The 14,803-nt window shown below is 45.7% G+C and overlaps 6 non-coding genes across 6 annotated transcripts; all 6 read left to right on the top strand.

The window, feature by feature from the left end:
* The first annotated feature begins 1,492 nt into the window (after positions 1–1,492).
* LOC130310466 (U2 spliceosomal RNA) lies at positions 1,493–1,683 on the top strand. The gene has a single exon (XR_008858978.1). It is a non-coding gene; the product is annotated as a U2 spliceosomal RNA (small nuclear RNA).
* Positions 1,684–3,786: 2,103 nt separating this feature from the next.
* LOC130310465 (U2 spliceosomal RNA) lies at positions 3,787–3,977 on the top strand. Its single transcript, XR_008858977.1, has one exon. It is a non-coding gene; the product is annotated as a U2 spliceosomal RNA (small nuclear RNA).
* A 2,092-nt stretch (positions 3,978–6,069) lies between these two features.
* LOC130310464 (U2 spliceosomal RNA) lies at positions 6,070–6,260 on the top strand. The gene has a single exon (XR_008858976.1). It is a non-coding gene; the product is annotated as a U2 spliceosomal RNA (small nuclear RNA).
* Positions 6,261–8,346: 2,086 nt separating this feature from the next.
* On the top strand, positions 8,347–8,537 carry LOC130310463 (U2 spliceosomal RNA). The gene has a single exon (XR_008858975.1). It is a non-coding gene; the product is annotated as a U2 spliceosomal RNA (small nuclear RNA).
* A 2,084-nt stretch (positions 8,538–10,621) lies between these two features.
* On the top strand, positions 10,622–10,812 carry LOC130310462 (U2 spliceosomal RNA). Its single transcript, XR_008858974.1, has one exon. It is a non-coding gene; the product is annotated as a U2 spliceosomal RNA (small nuclear RNA).
* Positions 10,813–12,899: 2,087 nt separating this feature from the next.
* LOC130310460 (U2 spliceosomal RNA) lies at positions 12,900–13,090 on the top strand. The gene has a single exon (XR_008858972.1). It is a non-coding gene; the product is annotated as a U2 spliceosomal RNA (small nuclear RNA).
* Positions 13,091–14,803: the final 1,713 nt, after the last annotated feature.

The raw sequence follows: 14,803 nt of genomic DNA, 5'->3' as shown, positions 1-14,803 counted from the left end.
CTGGCTGTCTATGTCCCGCATCAATATAGACCAAAGTACAGAGGGTTAGGCTATGCTATTGTGCACCTACCTGATGCATCAGAAGGTGCGAGGCCCTTGCTAAATTCTGTGCACAGACTTTGAGATCTATACTTTAGACTGTATCTAAACCTGCTCCAACATGGACTGACATTCTGGCCTACTTTCAGCCGATGCGACTTGTCTGTCGCTGAACAGTCGCTTTTTATGTATTCAGCACCTATGTATAATGTTGTAAAAATGCTCTAGAAGCTAAAGTCGCAGAAATGTCACACATATTTGGCCTGCAACTTTCTGTGCGACAAATTCAGACAGGAAAAATCAGTATAAATCCTTAGAAAATTATCCCCCAGTGTCTCCATCTGCTGGCGGTATTGAATAAGCATTGCTGCACTGATGGGGTATGCATTAGACGAAAAAAAAGAAGAAAAAGAAGAATAATACGCCCAGAAAAGAGGCGAAAAGGAGAAAAACGTAAAAAAACGTGAAAAAAAAGTAAGAGGAAGAGAAGGGAAAAAAAGGTGGAAATGGGTTTAAAAGTGATTTCGGCGGAGAAATATATATATATATATATATATATATATATATATATATATATATACGCGCACACACACACATATATATAAACGTATTCTCCGTTGAGATATTGCAGCCGCTGCTGTGTCCAGGCCCAGGAGCCTTAGCACTGTGCTGTGATGTCACTCAATACCACTGACATCACTAGGTGTAAACAACATCTCTCCTTTGCTGTGTATGTGACTATGGAGCTGTTTGGTGATGTCGTCTATTATGGCCTTCATAGAAGCAACAGGAGATTGTTGCATCCATCTAGAACCCTCAGAACTACAGTGCTATGATGTCACTCACTTCCACAGGCCTTGCAGAGTGTAAACAACAACAACCCAGCTTTGTTGTGTATGTAACCATAGGGATTTGTGATGTCACCTAGAACCTTCACAGCAGCGACAGCTTTATGAGGAGCATCAGCACTGCTCTGCCTGAGCAGAACCATCACCGCCATAGGTTGTCAAATAACCCGGGTTTAACCCACACAGGTAAGTCCAATGGGGTGCAGGCATGTCCTCTATGCTTACAGCTTCCCGTGGGTGTTGGTTTGATACCGTTTGGGGACAGCCAAGGAGGCATCTGCAGGCAACAAAGGTAGGTGTGTGCTTGTGTGTGTGTTTCCTATGCAGATCCTAAGCCCAGTGTCACATGCAAGTAGGAGGAGTAAGAAGGGTTCCTGGCAAATCCGGGTTATGGATTGCATTTAAAAAGGCCCCGTGGGAGTGCAATGGGCCCCTGTCTTGCTGCTTAGCAATAATGGTATGGGTTTAGGTTCTGCTGTGTGTACTGGTGGTTGACTGCCCCCCAGCCCAGAGTGTGCATGGAAAATTGTCTGGCAGCCTGCCTGACAGCAAGCAGTGATAGTGCCCATGAAGGGGACCTTGTTGGGCCCGCCCCTTTCACGGTTATCGCTTCTCGGCCTTTTGGCTAAGATCAAGTGTAGTATCTGTTCTTATCAGTTTAATATCTGATACGTCCCCTATCTGGGGACCATATATTAAATGGATTTTTGAGAACGGGGGCCGATTTCGAAGCTTGCTTCCGTCGCCCTATGCATTGACCCGATATGGCAGTATCTTCGGGTACAGTGCACCACCCCCTTACAGGGTTAAAAAGAAAGATTCCTACTTTCATTGCTACCTGCTTGCTGGCTAGCCAGCTAGCCAGCCCTGTGGGCCTTGCTGCTGCTGCAGCCAAAAAACAAAAGGTGGTGCTGCTGCTGCTGCTTCTGCTGCTTCTGCTTGTGTCTGGCCGCTGTTGGAGCGTCCAGGCACAGGACTTCTGCTGCTGCTGACTAAATGGCCTCCTTAATTGGATCATTTGAGTAGCCAGCACACCTGTGCAGGTAGGGCATGACATGATAGGCAGCTGCCTTGATAGCGGGTGGGTGCTGAATGTTCCTAATTGACAAAATAAGATTAATGCTTATGAAGAAATATAAAATCTCATCCCTTCCCCAATATCGCGCCACACCCCTACCCCTTAATTCCCTGGTTGAACTTGATGGACATATGTCTTTTTTCGACCGTACTAACTATGTAACTATGTAACATAACATGGGGGGGGGGGGGGGGGGGGGGTCTCCTGGCTGTTCACACAGGTGTGTCATTGCTGTACATTGACCATGCATTGCTTCTGTGGTATTGCAAAGGCAAAGACAAATGCTTCCAGCCATCCATTGCACTAATGGATTGGTCATCAGCTGGCTGTCTATGTCCCGCATCAATATAGACCAAAGTACAGAGGGTTAGGCTATGCTATTGTGCACCTACCTGATGCATCAGAAGGTGCGAGGCCCTTGCTAAATTCTGTGCACAGACTTTGAGATCTATACTTTAGACTGTATCTAAACCTGCTCCAACATGGACTGACATTCTGGCCTACTTTCAGCCGATGCGACTTGTCTGTCGCTGAACAGTCGCTTTTTATGTATTCAGCACCTATGTATAATGTTGTAAAAATGCTCTAGAAGCTAAAGTCGCAGAAATGTCACACATATTTGGCCTGCAACTTTCTGTGCGACAAATTCAGACAGGAAAAATCAGTATAAATCCTTAGAAAATTATCCCCCAGTGTCTCCATCTGCTGGCGGTATTGAATAAGCATTGCTGCACTGATGGGGTATGCATTAGACGAAAAAAAAGAAGAAAAAGAAGAATAATATGCCCAGAAAAGAGGCGAAAAGGAGAAAAACGTAAAAAAACGTGAAAAAAAAGTAAGAGGAAGAGAAGGGAAAAAAAGGTGGAAATGGGTTTAAAAGTGATTTCGGCGGAGAATATATATATATATATATATATATATATATATATATATATATATATATATATACGCGCACACACACACATATATATAAACGTATTCTCCGTTGAGATATTGCAGCCGCTGCTGTGTCCAGGCCCAGGAGCCTTAGCACTGTGCTGTGATGTCACTCAATACCACTGACATCACTAGGTGTAAACAACATCTCTCCTTTGCTGTGTATGTGACTATGGAGCTGTTTGGTGATGTCGTCTATTATGGCCTTCATAGAAGCAACAGGAGATTGTTGCATCCATCTAGAACCCTCAGAACTACAGTGCTATGATGTCACTCACTTCCACAGGCCTTGCAGAGTGTAAACAACAACAACCCAGCTTTGTTGTGTATGTAACCATAGGGATTTGTGATGTCACCTAGAACCTTCACAGCAGCGACAGCTTTATGAGGAGCATCAGCACTGCTCTGCCTGAGCAGAACCATCACCGCCATAGGTTGTCAAATAACCCGGGTTTAACCCACACAGGTAAGTCCAATGGGGTGCAGGCATGTCCTCTATGCTTACAGCTTCCCGTGGGTGTTGGTTTGATACCGTTTGGGGACAGCCAAGGAGGCATCTGCAGGCAACAAAGGTAGGTGTGTGCTTGTGTGTGTGTTTCCTATGCAGATCCTAAGCCCAGTGTCACATGCAAGTAGGAGGAGTAAGAAGGGTTCCTGGCAAATCCGGGTTATGGATTGCATTTAAAAAGGCCCCGTGGGAGTGCAATGGGCCCCTGTCTTGCTGCTTAGCAATAATGGTATGGGTTTAGGTTCTGCTGTGTGTACTGGTGGTTGACTGCCCCCCAGCCCAGAGTGTGCATGGAAAATTGTCTGGCAGCCTCCCTGACAGCAAGCAGTGATAGTGCCCATGAAGGGGACCTTGTTGGGCCCGCCCCTTTCACGGTTATCGCTTCTCGGCCTTTTGGCTAAGATCAAGTGTAGTATCTGTTCTTATCAGTTTAATATCTGATACGTCCCCTATCTGGGGACCATATATTAAATGGATTTTTGAGAACGGGGGCCGATTTCGAAGCTTGCTTCCGTCGCCCTATGCATTGACCCGATATGGCAGTATCTTCGGGTACAGTGCACCACCCCCTTACAGGGTTAAAAAGAAAGATTCCTACTTTCATTGCTACCTGCTTGCTGGCTAGCCAGCTAGCCAGCCCTGTGGGCCTTGCTGCTGCTGCAGCCAAAAAACAAAAGGTGGTGCTGCTGCTGCTGCTTCTGCTGCTTCTGCTTGTGTCTGGCCGCTGTTGGAGCGTCCAGGCACAGGACTTCTGCTGCTGCTGACTAAATGGCCTCCTTAATTGGATCATTTGAGTAGCCAGCACACCTGTGCAGGTAGGGCATGACATGATAGGCAGCTGCCTTGATAGCGGGTGGGTGCTGAATGTTCCTAATTGACAAAATAAGATTAATGCTTATGAAGAAATATAAAATCTCATCCCTTCCCCAATATCGCGCCACACCCCTACCCCTTAATTCCCTGGTTGAACTTGATGGACATATGTCTTTTTTCGACCGTACTAACTATGTAACTATGTAACATAACATGGGGGGGGGGGGTCTCCTGGCTGTTCACACAGGTGTGTCATTGCTGTACATTGACCATGCATTGCTTCTGTGGTATTGCAAAGGCAAAGACAAATGCTTCCAGCCATCCATTGCACTAATGGATTGGTCATCAGCTGGCTGTCTATGTCCCGCATCAATATAGACCAAAGTACAGAGGGTTAGGCTATGCTATTGTGCACCTACCTGATGCATCAGAAGGTGCGAGGCCCTTGCTAAATTCTGTGCACAGACTTTGAGATCTATACTTTAGACTGTATCTAAACCTGCTCCAACATGGACTGACATTCTGGCCTACTTTCAGCCGATGCGACTTGTCTGTCGCTGAACAGTCGCTTTTTATGTATTCAGCACCTATGTATAATGTTGTAAAAATGCTCTAGAAGCTAAAGTCGCAGAAATGTCACACATATTTGGCCTGCAACTTTCTGTGCGACAAATTCAGACAGGAAAAATCAGTATAAATCCTTAGAAAATTATCCCCCAGTGTCTCCATCTGCTGGCGGTATTGAATAAGCATTGCTGCACTGATGGGGTATGCATTAGACGAAAAAAAAGAAGAAAAAGAAGAATAATACGCCCAGAAAAGAGGCGAAAAGGAGAAAAACGTAAAAAAACGTGAAAAAAAAGTAAGAGGAAGAGAAGGGAAAAAAAGGTGGAAATGGGTTTAAAAGTGATTTCGGCGGAGATATATATATATATATATATATATATATATATATATATATATATATATATATACGCGCACACACACACATATATATAAACGTATTCTCCGTTGAGATATTGCAGCCGCTGCTGTGTCCAGGCCCAGGAGCCTTAGCACTGTGCTGTGATGTCACTCAATACCACTGACATCACTAGGTGTAAACAACATCTCTCCTTTGCTGTGTATGTGACTATGGAGCTGTTTGGTGATGTCGTCTATTATGGCCTTCATAGAAGCAACAGGAGATTGTTGCATCCATCTAGAACCCTCAGAACTACAGTGCTATGATGTCACTCACTTCCACAGGCCTTGCAGAGTGTAAACAACAACAACCCAGCTTTGTTGTGTATGTAACCATAGGGATTTGTGATGTCACCTAGAACCTTCACAGCAGCGACAGCTTTATGAGGAGCATCAGCACTGCTCTGCCTGAGCAGAACCATCACCGCCATAGGTTGTCAAATAACCCGGGTTTAACCCACACAGGTAAGTCCAATGGGGTGCAGGCATGTCCTCTATGCTTACAGCTTCCCGTGGGTGTTGGTTTGATACCGTTTGGGGACAGCCAAGGAGGCATCTGCAGGCAACAAAGGTAGGTGTGTGCTTGTGTGTGTGTTTCCTATGCAGATCCTAAGCCCAGTGTCACATGCAAGTAGGAGGAGTAAGAAGGGTTCCTGGCAAATCCGGGTTATGGATTGCATTTAAAAAGGCCCCGTGGGAGTGCAATGGGCCCCTGTCTTGCTGCTTAGCAATAATGGTATGGGTTTAGGTTCTGCTGTGTGTACTGGTGGTTGACTGCCCCCCAGCCCAGAGTGTGCATGGAAAATTGTCTGGCAGCCTCCCTGACAGCAAGCAGTGATAGTGCCCATGAAGGGGACCTTGTTGGGCCCGCCCCTTTCACGGTTATCGCTTCTCGGCCTTTTGGCTAAGATCAAGTGTAGTATCTGTTCTTATCAGTTTAATATCTGATACGTCCCCTATCTGGGGACCATATATTAAATGGATTTTTGAGAACGGGGGCCGATTTCGAAGCTTGCTTCCGTCGCCCTATGCATTGACCCGATATGGCAGTATCTTCGGGTACAGTGCACCACCCCCTTACAGGGTTAAAAAGAAAGATTCCTACTTTCATTGCTACCTGCTTGCTGGCTAGCCAGCTAGCCAGCCCTGTGGGCCTTGCTGCTGCTGCAGCCAAAAAACAAAAGGTGGTGCTGCTGCTGCTGCTTCTGCTGCTTCTGCTTGTGTCTGGCCGCTGTTGGAGCGTCCAGGCACAGGACTTCTGCTGCTGCTGACTAAATGGCCTCCTTAATTGGATCATTTGAGTAGCCAGCACACCTGTGCAGGTAGGGCATGACATGATAGGCAGCTGCCTTGATAGCGGGTGGGTGCTGAATGTTCCTAATTGACAAAATAAGATTAATGCTTATGAAGAAATATAAAATCTCATCCCTTCCCCAATATCGCGCCACACCCCTACCCCTTAATTCCCTGGTTGAACTTGATGGACATATGTCTTTTTTCGACCGTACTAACTATGTAACTATGTAACATAACATGGGGGGGGGGGTCTCCTGGCTGTTCACACAGGTGTGTCATTGCTGTACATTGACCATGCATTGCTTCTGTGGTATTGCAAAGGCAAAGACAAATGCTTCCAGCCATCCATTGCACTAATGGATTGGTCATCAGCTGGCTGTCTATGTCCCGCATCAATATAGACCAAAGTACAGAGGGTTAGGCTATGCTATTGTGCACCTACCTGATGCATCAGAAGGTGCGAGGCCCTTGCTAAATTCTGTGCACAGACTTTGAGATCTATACTTTAGACTGTATCTAAACCTGCTCCAACATGGACTGACATTCTGGCCTACTTTCAGCCGATGCGACTTGTCTGTCGCTGAACAGTCGCTTTTTATGTATTCAGCACCTATGTATAATGTTGTAAAAATGCTCTAGAAGCTAAAGTCGCAGAAATGTCACACATATTTGGCCTGCAACTTTCTGTGCGACAAATTCAGACAGGAAAAATCAGTATAAATCCTTAGAAAATTATCCCCCAGTGTCTCCATCTGCTGGCGGTATTGAATAAGCATTGCTGCACTGATGGGGTATGCATTAGACGAAAAAAAAGAAGAAAAAGAAGAATAATACGCCCAGAAAAGAGGCGAAAAGGAGAAAAACGTAAAAAAAACGTGAAAAAAAAGTAAGAGGAAGAGAAGGGAAAAAAAGGTGGAAATGGGTTTAAAAGTGATTTCGGCGGAGAAATATATATATATATATATATATATATATATATATATATATATATACGCGCACACACACACATATATATAAACGTATTCTCCGTTGAGATATTGCAGCCGCTGCTGTGTCCAGGCCCAGGAGCCTTAGCACTGTGCTGTGATGTCACTCAATACCACTGACATCACTAGGTGTAAACAACATCTCTCCTTTGCTGTGTATGTGACTATGGAGCTGTTTGGTGATGTCGTCTATTATGGCCTTCATAGAAGCAACAGGAGATTGTTGCATCCATCTAGAACCCTCAGAACTACAGTGCTATGATGTCACTCACTTCCACAGGCCTTGCAGAGTGTAAACAACAACAACCCAGCTTTGTTGTGTATGTAACCATAGGGATTTGTGATGTCACCTAGAACCTTCACAGCAGCGACAGCTTTATGAGGAGCATCAGCACTGCTCTGCCTGAGCAGAACCATCACCGCCATAGGTTGTCAAATAACCCGGGTTTAACCCACACAGGTAAGTCCAATGGGGTGCAGGCATGTCCTCTATGCTTACAGCTTCCCGTGGGTGTTGGTTTGATACCGTTTGGGGACAGCCAAGGAGGCATCTGCAGGCAACAAAGGTAGGTGTGTGCTTGTGTGTGTGTTTCCTATGCAGATCCTAAGCCCAGTGTCACATGCAAGTAGGAGGAGTAAGAAGGGTTCCTGGCAAATCCGGGTTATGGATTGCATTTAAAAAGGCCCCGTGGGAGTGCAATGGGCCCCTGTCTTGCTGCTTAGCAATAATGGTATGGGTTTAGGTTCTGCTGTGTGTACTGGTGGTTGACTGCCCCCCAGCCCAGAGTGTGCATGGAAAATTGTCTGGCAGCCTCCCTGACAGCAAGCAGTGATAGTGCCCATGAAGGGGACCTTGTTGGGCCCGCCCCTTTCACGGTTATCGCTTCTCGGCCTTTTGGCTAAGATCAAGTGTAGTATCTGTTCTTATCAGTTTAATATCTGATACGTCCCCTATCTGGGGACCATATATTAAATGGATTTTTGAGAACGGGGGCCGATTTCGAAGCTTGCTTCCGTCGCCCTATGCATTGACCCGATATGGCAGTATCTTCGGGTACAGTGCACCACCCCCTTACAGGGTTAAAAAGAAAGATTCCTACTTTCATTGCTACCTGCTTGCTGGCTAGCCAGCTAGCCAGCCCTGTGGGCCTTGCTGCTGCTGCAGCCAAAAAACAAAAGGTGGTGCTGCTGCTGCTGCTTCTGCTGCTTCTGCTTGTGTCTGGCCGCTGTTGGAGCGTCCAGGCACAGGACTTCTGCTGCTGCTGACTAAATGGCCTCCTTAATTGGATCATTTGAGTAGCCAGCACACCTGTGCAGGTAGGGCATGACATGATAGGCAGCTGCCTTGATAGCGGGTGGGTGCTGAATGTTCCTAATTGACAAAATAAGATTAATGCTTATGAAGAAATATAAAATCTCATCCCTTCCCCAATATCGCGCCACACCCCTACCCCTTAATTCCCTGGTTGAACTTGATGGACATATGTCTTTTTTCGACCGTACTAACTATGTAACTATGTAACATAACATGGGGGGGGGGTCTCCTGGCTGTTCACACAGGTGTGTCATTGCTGTACATTGACCATGCATTGCTTCTGTGGTATTGCAAAGGCAAAGACAAATGCTTCCAGCCATCCATTGCACTAATGGATTGGTCATCAGCTGGCTGTCTATGTCCCGCATCAATATAGACCAAAGTACAGAGGGTTAGGCTATGCTATTGTGCACCTACCTGATGCATCAGAAGGTGCGAGGCCCTTGCTAAATTCTGTGCACAGACTTTGAGATCTATACTTTAGACTGTATCTAAACCTGCTCCAACATGGACTGACATTCTGGCCTACTTTCAGCCGATGCGACTTGTCTGTCGCTGAACAGTCGCTTTTTATGTATTCAGCACCTATGTATAATGTTGTAAAAATGCTCTAGAAGCTAAAGTCGCAGAAATGTCACACATATTTGGCCTGCAACTTTCTGTGCGACAAATTCAGACAGGAAAAATCAGTATAAATCCTTAGAAAATTATCCCCCAGTGTCTCCATCTGCTGGCGGTATTGAATAAGCATTGCTGCACTGATGGGGTATGCATTAGACGAAAAAAAAGAAGAAAAAGAAGAATAATACGCCCAGAAAAGAGGCGAAAAGGAGAAAAACGTAAAAAAACGTGAAAAAAAAGTAAGAGGAAGAGAAGGGAAAAAAAGGTGGAAATGGGTTTAAAAGTGATTTCGGCGGAGAAATATATATATATATATATATATATATATATATATATATATATATACGCGCACACACACACATATATATAAACGTATTCTCCGTTGAGATATTGCAGCCGCTGCTGTGTCCAGGCCCAGGAGCCTTAGCACTGTGCTGTGATGTCACTCAATACCACTGACATCACTAGGTGTAAACAACATCTCTCCTTTGCTGTGTATGTGACTATGGAGCTGTTTGGTGATGTCGTCTATTATGGCCTTCATAGAAGCAACAGGAGATTGTTGCATCCATCTAGAACCCTCAGAACTACAGTGCTATGATGTCACTCACTTCCACAGGCCTTGCAGAGTGTAAACAACAACAACCCAGCTTTGTTGTGTATGTAACCATAGGGATTTGTGATGTCACCTAGAACCTTCACAGCAGCGACAGCTTTATGAGGAGCATCAGCACTGCTCTGCCTGAGCAGAACCATCACCGCCATAGGTTGTCAAATAACCCGGGTTTAACCCACACAGGTAAGTCCAATGGGGTGCAGGCATGTCCTCTATGCTTACAGCTTCCCGTGGGTGTTGGTTTGATACCGTTTGGGGACAGCCAAGGAGGCATCTGCAGGCAACAAAGGTAGGTGTGTGCTTGTGTGTGTGTTTCCTATGCAGATCCTAAGCCCAGTGTCACATGCAAGTAGGAGGAGTAAGAAGGGTTCCTGGCAAATCCGGGTTATGGATTGCATTTAAAAAGGCCCCGTGGGAGTGCAATGGGCCCCTGTCTTGCTGCTTAGCAATAATGGTATGGGTTTAGGTTCTGCTGTGTGTACTGGTGGTTGACTGCCCCCCAGCCCAGAGTGTGCATGGAAAATTGTCTGGCAGCCTCCCTGACAGCAAGCAGTGATAGTGCCCATGAAGGGGACCTTGTTGGGCCCGCCCCTTTCACGGTTATCGCTTCTCGGCCTTTTGGCTAAGATCAAGTGTAGTATCTGTTCTTATCAGTTTAATATCTGATACGTCCCCTATCTGGGGACCATATATTAAATGGATTTTTGAGAACGGGGGCCGATTTCGAAGCTTGCTTCCGTCGCCCTATGCATTGACCCGATATGGCAGTATCTTCGGGTACAGTGCACCACCCCCTTACAGGGTTAAAAAGAAAGATTCCTACTTTCATTGCTACCTGCTTGCTGGCTAGCCAGCTAGCCAGCCCTGTGGGCCTTGCTGCTGCTGCAGCCAAAAAACAAAAGGTGGTGCTGCTGCTGCTGCTTCTGCTGCTTCTGCTTGTGTCTGGCCGCTGTTGGAGCGTCCAGGCACAGGACTTCTGCTGCTGCTGACTAAATGGCCTCCTTAATTGGATCATTTGAGTAGCCAGCACACCTGTGCAGGTAGGGCATGACATGATAGGCAGCTGCCTTGATAGCGGGTGGGTGCTGAATGTTCCTAATTGACAAAATAAGATTAATGCTTATGAAGAAATATAAAATCTCATCCCTTCCCCAATATCGCGCCACACCCCTACCCCTTAATTCCCTGGTTGAACTTGATGGACATATGTCTTTTTTCGACCGTACTAACTATGTAACTATGTAACATAACATGGGGGGGGGGGTCTCCTGGCTGTTCACACAGGTGTGTCATTGCTGTACATTGACCATGCATTGCTTCTGTGGTATTGCAAAGGCAAAGACAAATGCTTCCAGCCATCCATTGCACTAATGGATTGGTCATCAGCTGGCTGTCTATGTCCCGCATCAATATAGACCAAAGTACAGAGGGTTAGGCTATGCTATTGTGCACCTACCTGATGCATCAGAAGGTGCGAGGCCCTTGCTAAATTCTGTGCACAGACTTTGAGATCTATACTTTAGACTGTATCTAAACCTGCTCCAACATGGACTGACATTCTGGCCTACTTTCAGCCGATGCGACTTGTCTGTCGCTGAACAGTCGCTTTTTATGTATTCAGCACCTATGTATAATGTTGTAAAAATGCTCTAGAAGCTAAAGTCGCAGAAATGTCACACATATTTGGCCTGCAACTTTCTGTGCGACAAATTCAGACAGGAAAAATCAGTATAAATCCTTAGAAAATTATCCCCCAGTGTCTCCATCTGCTGGCGGTATTGAATAAGCATTGCTGCACTGATGGGGTATGCATTAGACGAAAAAAAAGAAGAAAAAGAAGAATAATACGCCCAGAAAAGAGGCGAAAAGGAGAAAAACGTAAAAAAACGTGAAAAAAAAGTAAGAGGAAGAGAAGGGAAAAAAAGGTGGAAATGGGTTTAAAAGTGATTTCGGCGGAGAAATATATATATATATATATATATATATATATATATATATATATATATACGCGCACACACACACATATATATAAACGTATTCTCCGTTGAGATATTGCAGCCGCTGCTGTGTCCAGGCCCAGGAGCCTTAGCACTGTGCTGTGATGTCACTCAATACCACTGACATCACTAGGTGTAAACAACATCTCTCCTTTGCTGTGTATGTGACTATGGAGCTGTTTGGTGATGTCGTCTATTATGGCCTTCATAGAAGCAACAGGAGATTGTTGCATCCATCTAGAACCCTCAGAACTACAGTGCTATGATGTCACTCACTTCCACAGGCCTTGCAGAGTGTAAACAACAACAACCCAGCTTTGTTGTGTATGTAACCATAGGGATTTGTGATGTCACCTAGAACCTTCACAGCAGCGACAGCTTTATGAGGAGCATCAGCACTGCTCTGCCTGAGCAGAACCATCACCGCCATAGGTTGTCAAATAACCCGGGTTTAACCCACACAGGTAAGTCCAATGGGGTGCAGGCATGTCCTCTATGCTTACAGCTTCCCGTGGGTGTTGGTTTGATACCGTTTGGGGACAGCCAAGGAGGCATCTGCAGGCAACAAAGGTAGGTGTGTGCTTGTGTGTGTGTTTCCTATGCAGATCCTAAGCCCAGTGTCACATGCAAGTAGGAGGAGTAAGAAGGGTTCCTGGCAAATCCGGGTTATGGATTGCATTTAAAAAGGCCCCGTGGGAGTGCAATGGGCCCCTGTCTTGCTGCTTAGCAATAATGGTATGGGTTTAGGTTCTGCTGTGTGTACTGGTGGTTGACTGCCCCCCAGCCCAGAGTGTGCATGGAAAATTGTCTGGCAGCCTCCCTGACAGCAAGCAGTGATAGTGCCCATGAAGGGGACCTTGTTGGGCCCGCCCCTTTCACGGTTATCGCTTCTCGGCCTTTTGGCTAAGATCAAGTGTAGTATCTGTTCTTATCAGTTTAATATCTGATACGTCCCCTATCTGGGGACCATATATTAAATGGATTTTTGAGAACGGGGGCCGATTTCGAAGCTTGCTTCCGTCGCCCTATGCATTGACCCGATATGGCAGTATCTTCGGGTACAGTGCACCACCCCCTTACAGGGTTAAAAAGAAAGATTCCTACTTTCATTGCTACCTGCTTGCTGGCTAGCCAGCTAGCCAGCCCTGTGGGCCTTGCTGCTGCTGCAGCCAAAAAACAAAAGGTGGTGCTGCTGCTGCTGCTTCTGCTGCTTCTGCTTGTGTCTGGCCGCTGTTGGAGCGTCCAGGCACAGGACTTCTGCTGCTGCTGACTAAATGGCCTCCTTAATTGGATCATTTGAGTAGCCAGCACACCTGTGCAGGTAGGGCATGACATGATAGGCAGCTGCCTTGATAGCGGGTGGGTGCTGAATGTTCCTAATTGACAAAATAAGATTAATGCTTATGAAGAAATATAAAATCTCATCCCTTCCCCAATATCGCGCCACACCCCTACCCCTTAATTCCCTGGTTGAACTTGATGGACATATGTCTTTTTTCGACCGTACTAACTATGTAACTATGTAACATAACATGGGGGGGGGTCTCCTGGCTGTTCACACAGGTGTGTCATTGCTGTACATTGACCATGCATTGCTTCTGTGGTATTGCAAAGGCAAAGACAAATGCTTCCAGCCATCCATTGCACTAATGGATTGGTCATCAGCTGGCTGTCTATGTCCCGCATCAATATAGACCAAAGTACAGAGGGTTAGGCTATGCTATTGTGCACCTACCTGATGCATCAGAAGGTGCGAGGCCCTTGCTAAATTCTGTGCACAGACTTTGAGATCTATACTTTAGACTGTATCTAAACCTGCTCCAACATGGACTGACATTCTGGCCTACTTTCAGCCGATGCGACTTGTCTGTCGCTGAACAGTCGCTTTTTATGTATTCAGCACCTATGTATAATGTTGTAAAAATGCTCTAGAAGCTAAAGTCGCAGAAATGTCACACATATTTGGCCTGCAACTTTCTGTGCGACAAATTCAGACAGGAAAAATCAGTATAAATCCTTAGAAAATTATCCCCCAGTGTCTCCATCTGCTGGCGGTATTGAATAAGCATTGCTGCACTGATGGGGTATGCATTAGACGAAAAAAAAGAAGAAAAAGAAGAATAATACGCCCAGAAAAGAGGCGAAAAGGAGAAAAACGTAAAAAAACGTGAAAAAAAAGTAAGAGGAAGAGAAGGGAAAAAAAGGTGGAAATGGGTTTAAAAGTGATTTCGGCGGAGAAATATATATATATATATATATATATATATATATATATATATATATACGCGCACACACACACATATATATAAACGTATTCTCCGTTGAGATATTGCAGCCGCTGCTGTGTCCAGGCCCAGGAGCCTTAGCACTGTGCTGTGATGTCACTCAATACCACTGACATCACTAGGTGTAAACAACATCTCTCCTTTGCTGTGTATGTGACTATGGAGCTGTTTGGTGATGTCGTCTATTATGGCCTTCATAGAAGCAACAGGAGATTGTTGCATCCATCTAGAACCCTCAGAACTACAGTGCTATGATGTCACTCACTTCCACAGGCCTTGCAGAGTGTAAACAACAACAACCCAGCTTTGTTGTGTATGTAACCATAGGGATTTGTGATGTCACCTAGAACCTTCACAGCAGCGACAGCTTTATGAGGAGCATCAGCACTGCTCTGCCTGAGCAGAACCATCACCGCCATAGGTTGTCAAATAACCCGGGTTTAACCCACACAGGTAAGTCCAATGGGGTGCAGGCATGTCCTCTATGCTTACAGCTTCCCGT

This window comes from Hyla sarda, unplaced genomic scaffold (genome assembly GCF_029499605.1).
Source record: "Hyla sarda isolate aHylSar1 unplaced genomic scaffold, aHylSar1.hap1 scaffold_157, whole genome shotgun sequence".
Classification (NCBI taxonomy): domain Eukaryota; kingdom Metazoa; phylum Chordata; class Amphibia; order Anura; family Hylidae; genus Hyla; species Hyla sarda.
This window is presented reverse-complemented; position numbering and strand designations above follow the sequence as displayed.